This window comes from Eurosta solidaginis, chromosome X (genome assembly GCF_040869045.1).
Source record: "Eurosta solidaginis isolate ZX-2024a chromosome X, ASM4086904v1, whole genome shotgun sequence".
Classification (NCBI taxonomy): Eukaryota; Metazoa; Arthropoda; class Insecta; order Diptera; family Tephritidae; genus Eurosta; species Eurosta solidaginis.
Genome location: NC_090324.1, coordinates 202,533,076 through 202,550,859, shown reverse-complemented (window position 1 = coordinate 202,550,859; position 17,784 = coordinate 202,533,076).

Genomic DNA, 17,784 nt, shown 5'->3' with positions numbered 1-17,784 from the left:
TTAATTTTCATCGGTTTCTAGAAGTCTGATTAATTTGAAACTATGCATACGTATCAAGGACCGATGACAATGCATTAATGTGACGGTGTGGTGACATAAGTTCAGTGGCCATAAGGTCGATTGGCCATATTACCACTTTGAATGGCCACAAGTTTAATTGAAACTTTGCACACGTATCACGGCTCGATGACAATGCATTACTGTGATGGTGTGGTGACATAAGGTCAACGGCCATAAGGTCAATTGGCCTTATTACCACTTTGAATGGCCATAAGTTTGCTCACGTATCAAGGCTCGATGAAAATGCATTAATGTGATGGTGTGGTGACATAAGGTCAACGGCCATAAGGTCAATTGGCCTTATTACCACTTTGAATGGCGATAAGTTTGATTAAAACTTTGCACACGTATCAAGGCTCGATGACAATGCAATAATGTGATGTCTGGGTCACATAAGGTTAACGGACATAAGGTCAGTTGAACTTGTGATCACCCCAAATGGCCATAGATTTGAAACCTTGCACATAATGCGAAAAACGCATTCATTTATTAACACGCTTTTATTAGCTTGGCCTGTATGTAACGGAATCTTTGAGCTTAATTTTCTCCGGTTTCTAGAAGTCTAATTAATTTGAAACTTTGAGTACGTATCAACGACCGATGACAATGCATTAATGTGATGGTGTGGTGAAATAAGTTCAACGGCCATATGGTCAATTGGCCTTATTACCACTTTGAATGGCCATAAGTTTGATTAAAACTTTGCACACGTATCAATGCTCGATGACAATGCATTAATGTGATTGTGTGGTGACATAAGGTCAACGGCCATGAGGTCAATTGGCCTTATTACCACTTTGAATGTCCATAAGTTTGATTGAAACTTTGCACACGTATCAAGGCTCGATGCCAATGCAATAATGTGATGGTGGGTTAACGGATATAAGGTCAATTGAACTTGTGACTACCCCAAATGGCCATAGATTTGAAACCTTGCTCATAATGCGAAAAACGCAGACATTTATTAATTATAGAAGTGGATGCATTGCACATCTACGAAAGAGCATACTGGACCCCTTTTTTAACACGCTTTTATTAGCTTGGCCTGTATCTATGTAACGGCATCTTTGAGCTTAATTTTTACCGGTTTCTAGAAGTCTGATTAATTTGAAACTTTGCATACGTATCAAGGACCGATGACAATACATTAGTGTGATGGTGTGGTGACATAAGGTCAACGGCCATAAGGTCAATTGGCTATTGCCTCTTTGAATGGCCATAAGTTTGATTGAAAGTTTGCTCACGTATCAAGGCTCGATGACAATGCATTAATGTGATGGTGTGGTGACATAAGGTCAACGGCCATAAGGTCAATTGCCCTTCTTACCACTTTGAATGGCCAAAAGTTTGATTGAAAGTTTGCTCACGTATCAAGGCTCGATGACAATGCAATAATGTGATGGCGGGATCACATAAAGTCAGTTGAACTTGTGATCATCCCAAATGGCCATAAATTTGAAACCTTGCACATAGTGAGAAAAACGCATTCATTTATTAACACGCTTTTATTAGCTTGGCCTGTATGTAACGGAATCTTTGAGCTTCTCCGGTTTCTAGAAGTCTAATTAATTTGAAACTTTGAATACGTATCAACAACCGATGACAATGCATTAGTGTGATGGTGTGGTGACATGAGGTCAACGGCCATAAAGTCAATTGGCCTTATTACCACTTTGAATGGCCATAAGTTTGATTGAAAGTTTGCTCACGTATCAAGGGTCGATGACAATGCATTAATGTGATGGTGTGGTGACATAAGGTCAACGGCCATATGGTCAATTGGCCTTATTACCACTTTGAATTGCCATAAGTTTGATTGAAACTTTGCACACGTATCAAGGCTCGATGACAGTGCAATAATGTGATGGTGGGTTGCCATAAGGTTAACGGACATAAGGTCAATTGAACTCATGACCACCCCAAATGGCCATAGATTTAAAACCTTGCACATAATGCGAAAAACGCATTCCTTTATTAATTATAGAAGTGGATGCATGGCACATCTACGAAAGAGCATACTGGAGCCCTTTTTTAACACGCTTTTATTAGCTTGGCCTGTATCTATGTAACGGCATCTTTGAGCTCAATTTTCACCGGTTTCTAGAAGTCTGATTAATTTGAAACTTTGCATACGTATCAACGACCAATGACAATGCATTAGTGTGATGGTGTGGTGACATAAGTTCAGCGGCCATAAAATCAATTGGCCTTATTACCACTTTGAATGGCCACAAGTGTGATTGAAACTTTGGACACGTATCACGGCTCGATGACAATGCATTATTGCGATGGTGTGGTGACATAAGGTCAACGGCCATAAAGTCAATTGGACTTATTACCACTTTGAATGGCCATAAGTTTGATTGAAATTTTGCACACGTATCAAGGGTCGATGACAATGCATTAATGTGATGGTGTGGTGACATAAGGCCAACGGCCATAAGGTCAATTGGCCTTATTACCACTTTGAATTGCCATAAGTTTGATTGAAATTTTGCACACGTATCAAGGGTCGATGACAATGCATTAATGTGATGGTGTGGTGACATAAGGCCAACGGCCATAAGGTCATTTGGCCTTATTACCACTTTGAATTGCCATAAGTTTGATTGAAACTTTGCACACGTATCAAGGCTCGATGACAATGCAATAAAATGATGGTGGGTTAACGGATATAAGGTCAATTGAACTTTTGACTACCCCAAATGGCCATAGATTTGAAACCTTGCACATAATGCGAAAACCGCATTCCTTTATTAATGATAGAAGTGGATGCATGGCACATCTACGAAAGAGCATACTGGAGCCCTTTTTTAACACGCTTTTATTAGCTTGGCCTGTATCTATGTAACGGCATCTTTGAGCTCAATTTTCACCGGTTTCTAGAAGTCTGATTAATTTGAAACTTTGCATACGTATCAAGGACCGATGACAATGCGTTAATGTGATGTTTTGGTGACATGAGGTCAACGACCATAAGGTCAATTGGCCTTATTACCACTTTGAATGGCCATAAGTTTGATTGAAACTTTGCACACGTATCAAGGCTCGATGACAATGCAATAATGTAATGGTGGGGTCACATAAGGTTAACGGACATAAGGTCAATTGAACTAGTGGTGACATAAGTTCAACGGCCATAAGGTCAATTGGCCTTATTACCACTTTGAATGGCCATAAGTTTTATTGAAACTTTGCACACGAATCAAGACTCGATGACAATGCAATAATGTGATACTGGGGTGACATAAGGTTAACGGACATAAGGTCAATTGAACTCATGACCACCCCAAATGGCCATAGATTTGAAACCTTGCACATAATGCAAAAAACGCATTCCTTTATTAATGATAGAAGTGGATGCATGGCACATCTACGAAAGAGCATACTGCAGCCCTTTTTTAACACGCTTTTATTAGCTTGGCCTGTATCTATATAACGGAATTTTTGAGCTTAATTTTCACCGGCTTCTAAAAGTCTGATTAATTTGAAACTTAGCATACGTATCAAGGACCGATGACAATGCATTAGTGTGATAGTGTGGTGACATAAGGTCAACGGTCATAAGGTCAACTGGCCTTATTACCACTTTGAGTCACCATAAGTTTGATTGAAACTTTGCACACGTATCAAGGCTCGATGACAATGAAATTATGTGATGGTGGGTTAACGGATATAAGGTCAATTGAACTTGTGACTACCCCAAATGGCCATAGATTTGAAACCTTGTACATAGTGCGAAAAACGCAATCATTTATTAATTATAGAAGTGGATGCATTGCACATCTAGGAAAGAGCATACTGGAGCCCTTTTTAAAACGCTTTTACTAGCTTGGCCTGTATGTAAGGGAATCCTTGAGCTTAATTTTCACCGGTTTCTAGAAGTCTGATTAATTTGAAACTTTGCATACGTATCAAGGACCGATGACAATGCATTAATGTGACGGTGTGGTGACATAAGTTCAGTGGCCATAAGATCGATTGGCCATATTACCATTTTGTATGGCCACAAGTTTAATTGAAACTTTGCACACGTATCACGGCTCGATGACAATGCATTACTGTGATGGTGTGGTGATATAAGGTCAACGGCCATAAGGTCAATTGGCCTTATTACCATTTTGAATGGCCATAAGTTTGCTCACGTATCAAGGCTCGATGAAAATACTATAATGTGATGGTGTGGTGACATAAGGTCAACGGCCATAAGGTCAATTGGCCTTATTACCACTTTGAATGGCGATAAGTTTGATTAAAACTTTGCACACGTATCAAGGCTCGATGACAATGCAATAATGTCATGTCTGGGTCACATAAGGTTAACGGACATAAGGTCAGTTGAACTTGTGAATACCCCAAATGGCCATAGATTTGAAACCTTGCACATAATGCGAAAAACGCATTCATTTATTAACACGCTTTTATTAGCTTGGCCTGTATGTAACGGCATCTTTGAGCTTAATTTTCTCCGGTTTCTAGAAGTCTAATTAATTTGAAACTTTGAATACGTATCAACGACCGATGAAAATGCATTAATGCGATGGTGTGGTGAAATAAGTTCAACGGCCATAAGGTCAATTGGCCTTATTACCACTTTGAATGGCCATAAGTTTGATTAAAACTTTGCACACGTATCAATGCTCGATGACAATGCATTAATGTGATGGTGTGGTGACATAAGGTCAACGGCCATGAGGTCAATTGGCCTTATTACCACTTTGAATGGCCATAAGTTTGATTGAAACTTTGCACACGTATCAAGGCTCGATGACAATGCAATAATGTGAAGGTGGGTTAACGGATATAAGGTCAATTGAACTTGTGACTACCCCAAATGGCCATAGATTTGAAACCTTGCACATAATGCGAAAAACGCAGTCATTTATTAATTATAGAAGTGGATGCATTGCACATCTACGAAGGAGCATACTGGACCCCTTTTTTAACACGCTTTTATTAGCTTGGCCTGTATCTATGTAACGGCATCTTTGAGCTTAATTTTTACCGGTTTCTAGAAGTCTGATTAATTTGAAACTTTGCATACGTATCAAGAACCGATGACAATACATTAATGTGATGGTGTGGTGACATAAGGTCAACGGCCATAAGGTCAATTGGCTATTGCCTCTTTGAATGGCCATAAGTTTGATTGAATGTTTGCTCACGTATCAAGGCTCGATGACAATGCATTAATGTGATGGTGTGGTGACATAAGGTTAACGGCCATAAGGTCAATTGCCCTTCTTACCACTTTGAATGGCCATAAGTTTGATTGAAAGTTTGCTCACGTATCAAGGCTCGATGAGAATGCAATAATGTGATGGCGGGATCACATAAAGTCAGTTGAACTTGAGATCATCCCAAATGGCCATAAATTTGAAACCTTGCACATAGTGCGAAAAAGCATTCATTTATTAACACGCTTTTATTAGCTTGGCCTGTATGTAACGGAATTTTTGAGCTTAATTTTCTCCGGTTTCTAGAAGTCTAATTAATTTGAAACTTTGAATACGTATCAACAACCAATGACAATGCATTAGTGTGATGGTGTGTTGACATGAGGTCAACGGCCATAAGGTCAATTGGCCTTATTACCACTTTGAATGGCCATAAGTTTGATTGAAAGTTTGCTCACGTATCAAGGGTCGATGACAATGCATTAATGTGATGGTGTGGTGACATAAGGTCAACGGCCATATGGTCAATTGGCCTTATTACCACTTTGAATGGCCATAAGTTTGATTGAAACTTTGCACACGTATCAAGGCTCGATGACAATGCAATAATGTGATGGTGGGTTGACATAAGGTTAACGGACATAAGGTCAATTGAACTCATGACTACCCCAAATGGCCATAGATTTAAAACCTTGCACATAATGCGAAAAACGCATTCCTTTATTAAGTATAGAAGTGGATGCATGGCACATCTACGAAAGAACATACTGGAGCCCTTTTTTAACACGCTTTTATTAGCTTGGCCTGTATCTATGTAACGACATCTTTGAGCTTAATTTTTACCGGTTTCTAGAAGTCTGATTAATTTGAAACTTTGCATACGTATCAACGACCAATAACAATGCATTAGTGTGATGGTGTGGTGACATAAGTTCAGCGGCCATAAAATCAATTGGCCTTATTACCACTTTGAATGGCCACAAGTGTGTTTGAAACTTTGGACACGTATCACGGCTCGATGACAATGCATTATTGCGATGGTGTGGTGACATAAGGTCAACGGCCATAAGGTCAATTGGACTTATTACCACTTTGAATGGCCATAGGTTTGATTGAAATTTTGCACACGTATCAAAGGTCGATGACAATGTATTAATGTGATGGTGTGGTGACATAAGGCCAACGGCCATAAGGTCAATTGGCCTTATTACCACTTTGAATTGCCATAAGTTTGATTGAAACTTTGCACACGTATCAAGGCCCGATGACAATGCAATAATGTGATGGTGGGTTAACGGATATAAGGTCAATTGAACTTTTGACTACCCCAAATGGCCATAGATTTGAAACCTTGCACATAATGCGAAAAAGCATTCCTTTATTAATGATAGAAGTGGATGCATGGCACATCTACGAAAGAGCATACTGGAGCCCTTTTTTAACACGCTTTTATTAGCTTGGCCTGCATCTATGTAACGGCATCTTTGAGCTCATTTTTCACCGGTTTCTAGAAGTCTGATTAATTTGAAACTTTGCATACGTATCAAGGACCGATGACAATACAATAATGTGATGGTGTGGTGACATGAGGTCAGCGGTCATAAGATCAATTGGCCTTATTACCACTTTGAATGGCCATAAGTTTGATTGAAACTTTGCACACGTATCAAGGCTCGATAACAAGGCAATAATGTGATGGTGGGTTGACATAAGGTTAACAGACATAAGGTCAATTGAACTCATGACCACCCCAAATGGCCATAGATTTGAAACCTTGCACATAATGCGAAAAACGCATTCCTTTATTAATGATAGAAGTGGATGCATGGCACATCTACGAAAGAGCATACTGGAGCCCTTTTTAACACGCTTTTATTAGCTTGGCCTGTATCTATGTAACGGCATCTTTGAGCTCAATTTTCACCGGTTTCTAGAGGTCTGATTAATTTGAAACTTTGCATACGTATCAAGGACCGACGACAATACAATAATGTGATGGTGTGGTGACATGAGGTCAGCGGTCATAAGATCAATTGGCCTTATTACCACTTTGAATGGCCACAAGTTTGATTGAAACTTTGCACACGTATCACGGCTCGATGACAATGCATTATTGTGATGGTGTGGTGACATAAGGTCAATGGCCATAAGGTCAATTGGCCTTATTACCACTTTGAATGACCATAAGTTTGATTGAAACTTTGCACACGTATCAAGGCTCGATGACAATGCAATAATGTGATGGTGGGGTGACATAAGGTTAACGGACATAAGGTCAATTGAACTTGTGACCACCCCAAATGGCCATAGATTTAAAACCTTGCACATAATGCGAAAAACGCAGTCATTTATTAACACGCTTTTATTAGCTTGGCCTGTATGTAACGGAATCTTTGAGCTTAATTTTCGCCGGTTTCTAGAAGCCTGATTTATTTGAAACTTTTAATACGTATCAAGGATCGTATGACAATACAATAATGTGATGGTGTGGTGACATAAGGTCAACGGCCATAAGGTCAATTGGCCTTATTAACACTTTGAATGGCCACAAGTTTGACTGAAACTTTGCAAACGTATCACGGCTCGAAGACAATGCATTATTGTGCTGGTGTGGTGACATAAGGTCAACGGCCATAAGGTAAATTGGCCTTATTTCCAATTTGAATGGCCATAAGTTTGATTGAGACTTTGCTCACGTATCAAGGCTCGATGACAATGCATTAATGTGGTGGTGTGGTGACATAAGGTCAACGGCCATAAGGTAAATTTGCCTTATTATCTTTTTGAATGGCCATAAGTTTGATTGAAACTTTGCACACGTATCAAGGCTCGATGACAATGCATTAGTGTGATGGTGTGGTGACATAAGGCCAACGGCCATAAGGTCAATTGGCCTTATTTCCACTTTGAATGGCCATAGGTTTGATTAAAACTTTGCACACGTATCAAGGCTCGATGATAATGCATTAGTGTGTTGGTGTGGTGACATAAGGTCAACGGCCATAAGGTCAATTGGCCTTATTACCACTTTGAATGGCCATAAGTTTGATTGAAACTTTGCACACGTATCAAGGCTCGATGACAATGCAATAATGTGATGGTGGGGTGACATAAGGTTAACAGACATAAGGTCAATTGAACTCATGACCACCCCAAATGGTCATAGATTTGAAACCTTGCACATAATGCGAAAATGCATTCCTTTATTAATGATAGAAGTGGATGCATGGAACATCTACGAAAGAGCATACTGGAGCCCTTTTTTAACACGCTTTTATTAGCTTGGCCTGTATCTATGTAATGGCATCTTTGAGCTTAATTTTCACCGGTTTCTAGAAGTCTGATTAATTTGAAACGTTGCATACGTATCAAGGACCGATTGCAATGCATTAATGTGTTGGTGTGGTGACATAAGTTCAGCGGCCATAAGGTCATTTGGCCTTATTACCACTTTGAATGGCCATAAGTTTGATTGAAACTTTGCAGACGTATCAAGGGACGATGACAATGCATTAATGTGATGGTGTGTTGACAAAAGGTCAACGGCCATAAGGTCAATTTGCCTTATTACCACTTTGAATGACCATAAGTTTGATTGAAACTTTGCACACGTATCAATGCTCGATGACAATGCAATAATATGATGGTGGGGTGGCATAAGGTTAACGGCCATAAGGTCAATTGGCCTTATTACCACTTTGAATGGCCATAAGTTTGATTGAAACTTTGCCCATGTATCAAGGCTCGAAGACAATGCAATAATATGATGGTGGGGTGGCATAAGGTTAACGGACATAAGGACAATTGACCTTATGACCACCCCAAATGGCCATAGATTTGAAACCTTGCACATAATGCGAAAAACGCATTCCTTTAATAACGATAGAAGTAGATGCATGGTACATCTACGAAAGAGCATACTGGAGCCCTTTTTTAACACGCTTTTATTAGCTTGGCCTGTATCTATGTAACGGCATCTTTGAGCTTAATTTTCACCGGTTTCTAGAAGTCTGATTAATTTGAAACTTTGCATACGTATCAAGGACCGATGACAATGCATTAATGTGATGGTGTGGTGACAAAAGGTCAGCGGCCATAAGGTCAATTGGCCTTATAAACACTTTGAATGGCCACAAGTTTGACTGAAACTTTGCACACGTATCACGGCTCGATGACAATGCATTATTGTGATGGTGTGGTGACATACGGTCAACGGCCATAAGGCAAATTGGCCTTATTTCCAATTTGAATGGCCATAAGTTTGATTGAAACTTTGCTCACGTATCAAGGCTCGATGATAATGCATTAATGTTGTGGTGTGGCGACATAAGGTCAACGGCCATAAGGTCAATTGGCCTTATTACCTCTTTGAATGGCCATAAGTTTGATTAAAACTTTGCACACGTATCAAGGCTCGATGACAATGCAATAGTGTGATGGCGGGGTCACATAATGTTAACGGACATCAGGTCAGTTGAACTTGTGATCACCCCAAATGGCCATACATTTGAAACCTTGCACATAATGGGAAAAAAGTATTCATTTATTAACACGCTTTTATTAGCTTGGCCTGTAGGTAACGGAATCTTTGAGCTTAATTTTTACCGGTTTCTAGAAGTCTGATTAATTTGAAACTGTGCATACGTATCAAGGACCGATGACAATGCGTTAATGTGATGGTGTGGTGACATAAGGTCAACGGCCATAAGGTCAATTGGCCTTATTACCACTTTGAATGGCCATAAGTTTGATTGAAACTTTGCACACATATCAAGGCTCGATGACAATGCAATAATGTGATGGAGGGGTGACATAAGGTTAACGGACATAAGGTCAATTGAACTCATGACCACCCCAAATGGCCATAGATTTGAAACCTTGCACATAATGCGAAAAACGCATTCCTTTATTAATGATAGAAGTGGATGCATGGCACATCTACGAAAGAGCATACTGGAGCCCTTTTTTAAGACGCTTTTATTAGCTTGGCCTGTATCTATGTAACGGAATTTTTGAGCTTAATTTTCACCGGCTTCTAGAAGTCTGATTAATTTGAAACTTTGCATACGTATCAAAGAGAGATGACAATGCATTAATGTGATGGTGTGGTGACACAAGGTCAACGGCCATAAGGTCAATTGCCCTTACTACCACTTTGAATGGCCACAAGTTTGATTGAAACTTTGCACACGTATCACGGATCGATGACAATGCATTATTGTGATGGTGTGGTGACATAAGGTCTACGGCCATAAGGTCAATTGGCCTTATTACCACTTTGAATGGCCATAGGTTTGATTAAAACTTTGCACACGTATCAAGGCTCGATAACAATGCATTAGTGTGTTGGTGTGGTGAAATAAGGTCAACGGCCATAAGGTCAATTGGCCTTACTACCACTTTGAATGGCCATAAGTTTGATCGAAACTTTGCACACGTATCAAGGCTCGATGACAATGCAAAAATGTGATGGTGGGGTCACATAAGGATAACGGACATAAGGTCAATTGAACTTGTGACCACCCCAAATGGCCATAAATTTGAAACCTTGCACACAATGCGAAAAACTCATTCCTTTATTAATGATAGAAGTGGATGTATGACATATGTGCGAAAGAGCACACTGGAGCCCTTTTTTAACACGCTTTTATTAGCTTTGCCTGTATGTAACGGAATCTTTGAGCTTAGTTTTCACCGGTTTCTAGAAGTCTGATTAATTTGAAACTTTGCATACGTATCAAGGACCGATGACAATGCATTAATGTGATGGTGTGGCGACATAAGGTCAGCGGCCATAAGGTCAATTGGCCTTATTACCACTTTGAATGGCCATAAGTTTGATTGAAACTTTGCAGACGTATCAAGGGACGATGACAATGCATTAATGTGATGGTTTGGTGACAAAAGGTCAACGGCCATAAGGTCAATTGGCCTTATTACAACTTTGAATGGCCATAAGTTTGATTGAAACTTTGCACACGTATCAAGGCTCGATGACAATGCAATAATGTGATGGTGGGGTGACATAAGGTAAACGGACATAAGGTCAATTGACCTTATGACCACCCCAAATGGCCATAGATGTGAAACCTTGAACATAATTCGAAAAACGCATTCCTTTAATAACGATAGAAGTGGATGCATGGCACATCTACGAAAGAGCATACTGGAGCCCTTTTTAACACGCTTTTATTAGCTTGGCCTGTATCTATGTAACGGCATCTTTGAGCTTAATTTTCACCGGTTTCTAGAAATCTGATTAATTTGAAACTTTGCATACGTATCAAGGACCGATGACAACGCATAAATGTGATGATGTGGTGACATAAGCTCAGCGGCCATAAGGTCAATTGGCCTTATTACCACTTTGAATGGCCATAAGTTTGATTGAAACTTTGCAGACGTATCAAGGGACGATGACAATGCATTAATGTGATGGTGTGGTGACAAAAGGTGAACGGCCATAAGGTCAATTGGCCTTATTACCAATTTGAATGGCCATAAGTTTGATTGAAACTTTGCACACGTATCAAGGCTCGATGACAATGCAATAATATGATGGTGGGGTGGCATAAGGTTAACCAACATAAGATCAATTGACCTTATGACCACCCCAAATGGCCATAGATTTGAAACCTTGCACATAATGCGAAAAACGCATTCCTTTATTAACGATAGAAGTAGATGCATGGCACGTCTACGAAAGAGCATACTGGAGCCCTTTTTTAACACGCTTTTATTAGCTTGGCCTGTATCTATGTAACGGCATCTTTGAGCTTACTTTTCACCGGTTTCTAGAAGTCTGATTAATTTGAAACTTTGCACACGTATCAAGGACCGATGACAATGCATTAATGTGATGGTGTGGTGACATAAGGTCAGCGGCCATAAGGTCAATTGGCCTTATTAACACTTTGAATGGCCACAAGTTTGACTGAAACTTTGCACACGTATCACGGCTCGATGACAATGCATTATTGTGATGGTGTGGTGACATAAGGTCAACGGCCATAAGGTAAATTGGCCTTATTTCCAATTTGAATGGCCATAAGTTTGATTGAAACTTTGTTCACGTATCAAGGCTCGAAAGGGTCTAGAACTTGTCGGTGTGATCTCCGTTTGAACATTATTTTGTCTCGTTATTGTTTAGAAAAACTGAAATTTTTGGTTGAACTCAAGGTCGGGTTTTCTTAAATAAAACACTTGGATTTGTATTTTATTTTGTTTTTATTTTTCAATATTTCGACTTAAGTCTGAAGTCATCCTCAGGACTAGAAATAACATGAAACATAATTATTAAAACCAAAAAAGGCATCAACAAACATTTATTACCTACATCTTAAGCTACGCTTTGAAGACTAAAAAAGCTCTACAATAGTTATATGTAACAAGCATACAATTGGTATAGACCGAAAAAGCAAACAAACAAAAGAACGGTAATCGTAAACAAAATTCATAAAAAACAACCACACATAAGGCAGCAAACAGATGATCATCCCAATATGTCATAGTTGTTGTTCCGACGACGAACGTACATACATACATATATATAAATAATTCGATCTGCATTGTTTTTTGTGTCTAAGTAACAGGTTGCGGTATGCATATGCACAATCGGCTGTGTCTGTTCTGAAATTCATTTTCCTGTCATTAGGGGTGTCCAAAATATGTAGCATTTCTAATATAAATCGTTTGTTATAGTTTTTATCTTTTTCTAAGATGATTACATTATCGAAGTCAGGGTAGTGTCCGGTATCCTTGCAGTAGGATGATAACGCCGTTTTGTTGTTTGAAAAATTATTCCTTAATTTTATATTTGATTTGTGTGCAGATATCCTTGTCTTGAGTTTTGATTTTGTAGTACCCACATTTACCTTCTGGCATACCTGGGACCCGTCGCCATTATGGGTCATATGGCCATATGGGTATTTTATCTTTCATGTTACTGAAAATATTCCGCAGAGTATTGCTATATGTAAAGGCTAGTCGCACGTTTTCTTTATCATACATATTAGAATATTTTATTCTTTCGGACAATCCTGCGACGTACGTGGCCGATTTATATATTTTATAATTAAAAATCAGTTTCCTTATTAATTTTACGGGAAAATCGTTGTCCTCGAGTATATTTTCGATAATCTTCTTATTCTCAGGGTGGAAGATTTTATCGCTTATGGAAAGAACCCGTTTTACAAAATTATTGGCAGTATTTATTATTAAACTCTTTTCATTGTTTGAGTTGAAGTTTATAAGCCTGCCAGATGCGGTTGACTTTCTGTACCAATTTATCTTCAACTTGTTGTTCCTCTTAATTATTAGTGTATCTAGAAATGGTATCTGTCCATCTTTCTCTATCTCTATCGTGAACTTTATAGATTTGTGACAGCTATTAAGAAGATTAAGCATCACGTCTGCGTGTTCTTTCTTGATAATAGCTTATATGTCATCCACATATTTCGTGAGTAATCGAGGTTTGTTTATCGAGTCCGTCTCAAACCTTGTTAAGAGATCCTCCATTACAATGTCCGCTACGACAGGTGACGCGGGTGATCCCATCGGCATACCTGAACGTTGCTCATATATTTTTTCATTATACTTAAAGTACCTGTTATCTTTTATGCAGAGCTTGACCACTGTCATGAAAAGTTCTTTGGTCATGGAGGCGTGTTCCTTAATCTTGTTCCACTTAGACTCTATAATATCCAGAGTCAAATCTACGGGGATACTCGAGAATAACGAAACAACATCAAACGACACTCAACTCTCATCGTCATAAACATATGTATCTTTTATTTTATTCTTGAACTCTATCGCGTCTTTAACATTATACTTCGATGATATAGTAAATTTTTTTTAAATTTGGACAACAAATTGACATAAATTGTAGGACGGAGAATGCTGATCGAATTATTTATATATATGTATGTATGCAAGTTCGTCGTCGGGACAACCACTATGACATATTGAGATAATCATCTGTTTGCTGTCTTATGTGTGGTTGTTTTTTATGAATTTTGTTTACGATTACTGTTCTTTTGTTTGTTTACTTTTTCGGTCTATACCAATTGTATGCTTGTTTCATATAACTATTTTAGAGCTTTATGTTTGTTGATGCCTTTTTTGGTTTTAATAATTATGTTTCATGTTATTTCTAGTCCTGAGGATGCCTTCAGACTGAAGTCGAAACATTTTATTAAAATTAAAATCAAAAATAACAAAATAAATCCCATCTGGCACGGAGACCCGCCCTTTCCGTCTGGATTTAACCTAAAATCTCATAAAGTTAAAATCTGGAACGGAGACTTGGCCTCTTTGTCCAGATGAAAAATAATCTTACGATCGTCGAAATCTGGAACTGAGATATGTACTCTTCGTCCAGACTACGAAAAACTCGAAACGAGGTTTATACTAATACAATGCGTTGAATTGTAACCCGTTCTTGTTTTCAGCTTCAATATGTTGCTTCTTTTCTTCCTACAGCGGTCCCTATTATCGATGAAGTACGGGCGAGATCAGCCAACACATATTTGTTCAAAATAAACAAAAATGATAATCTAGTTTTTAAGTACTACTGTGCGTGACAGCTGAAGCATGGAATTCCCCCCACAGATGTTGCTTACCGCAAGGGGGCCGGCATGTTTAGGTCAGAACCTAAATATTTATAATCATATGTATTTAATTAGCGAGCTTTGCTCATAATGCTTTATACAATGGTTTTTGTAATTGATATTAGAGAAAAATTGTAAGTTTACAAACGGCGACGGTTACTAGGACATGTTTCTGAATTTCAGTTCTACATCAGCTAGCTTTTCTGGAGCTGAGCGTTGAACTCGGATCTCCAACATTCATATCGGTGCAAGTCTTTAGCTGCTACGCCATATGAATGTTCCGTTGTTCACTGTACAATTGGTCTCTAAGAGTTGCCTTTTTTGTTTATATTCCTTTTGATCACCATGTAGGCACATACACTCTGTATGTAGTTTATTCCTAATGCTGTGGATATGATTTTTAGGCGCGCTTTTGAAAGCTTAGTAACATTTGTTCGGATTTTTACAGTATTTGTTTTTAATACTTCCGCTGTTACTATTATATCAATATGATCATATGAATTTAATTAGCGAGCTTTGCTCATATTGCTTTATACAATGGTTTTTGTAATTGATATTAGAGAAAAATTGCAAGTTTACAAACGGCGATGGTTACTAGGACATGTTTCTGAATTTCACTTCTTCATCAGCTAGCTTTTCGGGAGCTGAGAGTTGAACTCGAATCTCCAACATTCATATCAGTGCAAGCCTTTAGCTGCTACGCCATATGGATGTTCCGTAGTTCGCTGTACAATTGGTCTCTAAGAGTTGCCTTTTTTGTTTATATTCCTTTTGATCACCATGTAGGCACATACACTCTGTATGTAGTTTATTCCTAATGGTGTGGATATGATTTTTAGGCGCGCTTTTGAAAGCTTAGTAACATTTGTTCGGATTTTTACAGTATTTGTTTTTAATACTTCCGCTGTTACTATTATATCAATATGATCATATGAATTTAATTAGCGAGCTTTGCTCATATTGCTTTATACAATGGTTTTTGTAATTGATATTAGAGAAAAATTGCAAGTTTACAAACGGCGATGGTTACTAGGACATGTTTCTGAATTTCATTTCTTCATCAGCTAGCTTTTCGGGAGCTGAGAGTTGAACTCGAATCTCCAACATTCATATCAGTGCAAGCCTTTAGCTGCTACGCCATATGAATGTTCCGTAGTTCGCTGTACAATTGGTCTCTAAGAGTTGCCTTTTTTGTTTATATTCCTTTTGATCACCATGTAGGCACATACACTCTGTATGTAGTTTATTCCTAATGGTGTGGATATGATTTTTAGGCCCGCTTTTGAAAGCTTAGTAATATTTGTTCGGATTTTTACAGTATTTGTTTTTAATACTTCCGCTGTTACTATTATATCAATATGATCATATGTATTTAATTAGCGAACTTGGCTCATATTGCTTTATACAATGGTTTTTGTAATTGATATTAGAGAAAAATTGTAAGTTTACAAACGGCGATGGTTACTAGGACATGTTTCTGAATTTCACTTCTTCATCAGCTAGCTTTTCGGGAACTGAGCGTTGAACTCGAATCTCCAACATTCATATCAGTGCAAGCCTTTAGCTGCTACGCCATATGAATGTTCCGTTGTTCGCTGTACAATTGGTCTCTAAGAGTTGCCTTTTTTGTTTATATTCCTTTTGATCACCATGTAGGCACATACACTCTGTATGTAGTTTATTCCTAATGGTGTGGATATGATTTTTAGGCGCGCTTTTGAAAGCTTAGTAACATTTGTTCGGATTTTTACAGTATTTGTTTTTAATACTTCCGCTGTTACTATTATATCAATATGATCATATGTATTTAATTAGCGAGCTTTGCTTATATTGCTTTATACACTGGTTTTTGTAATTGATATTAGAGAAAAATTGCAAGTTTACAAACGGCGATGGTTACTAGGACATTTTTCTGAATTTCACTTCTTCATCAACTAGCTTTTCGGGAGCTGAGCGTTGAGCTCGAATCTCCAACATTCATATCAGTGCAAGCCTTTAGCTGCTACGCCATATGAATGTTCCGTTGTTCGCTGTACAATTGGTCTCTAAGAGTTGCCTTTTTTGTTTATATTCCTTTTGATCACCATGTAGGCACATACACTCTGTATGTAGTTTATTCCTAATGGTGTGGATATGATTTTTAGGTGCGCTTTTGAAAGCTTAGTAACATTTGTTCGGATTTTTACAGTATTTGTTTTTAATACTTCCGCTGTTACTATTATATCAATATGATCATATATATTTAATTAGCGAGCTTTGCTCATATTGCTTTATACAATGGTTTTTGTAATTGATATTAGAGAAAAATTGTAAGTTTACAAACGGCGATGGTTACTAGGACATGTTTCTGAATTTCACTTCTTCATCAGCTAGCTTTTCGGGAGCTGAGCGTTGAACTCGAATCTCCAACATTCATATCAGTGCAAGCCTTTAGCTGCTACGCCATATGAATGTTCCGTTGTTCGCTGTACAATTGGTCTCTAAGAGTTGCCTTTTTTGTTCATATTCCTTTTGATCACCATGTAGGCACATACACTCTGTATGTAGTTTATTCCTAATGGTGTGGATATGATTTTTAGGCGCGCTTTTGAAAGCTTAGTAACATTTGTTCGGATTTTTACAGTATTTGTTTTTAATACTTCCGCTGTTACTATTATATCAATATGATCATATGTATTTAATCAGTGAGCTTTGCTCATATTGCTTTATACAATGGTTTTTGTAATTGATATTAGAGAAAAATTGTAAGTTTACAAACGGCGATGGTTACTAGAACATGTTTCTGAATTTCACTTCTTCATCAGCTAGCTTTTCGGGAGCTGAGCGTTGAACTCCAATCTCCAACATTCATATCAGTGCAACTCTTTAGCTGCTAAGCCATATGAATGTCCCGTTGTTCGCTGTACAATTGGTCTCTAAGAGTTGCCTTTTTGTTTATA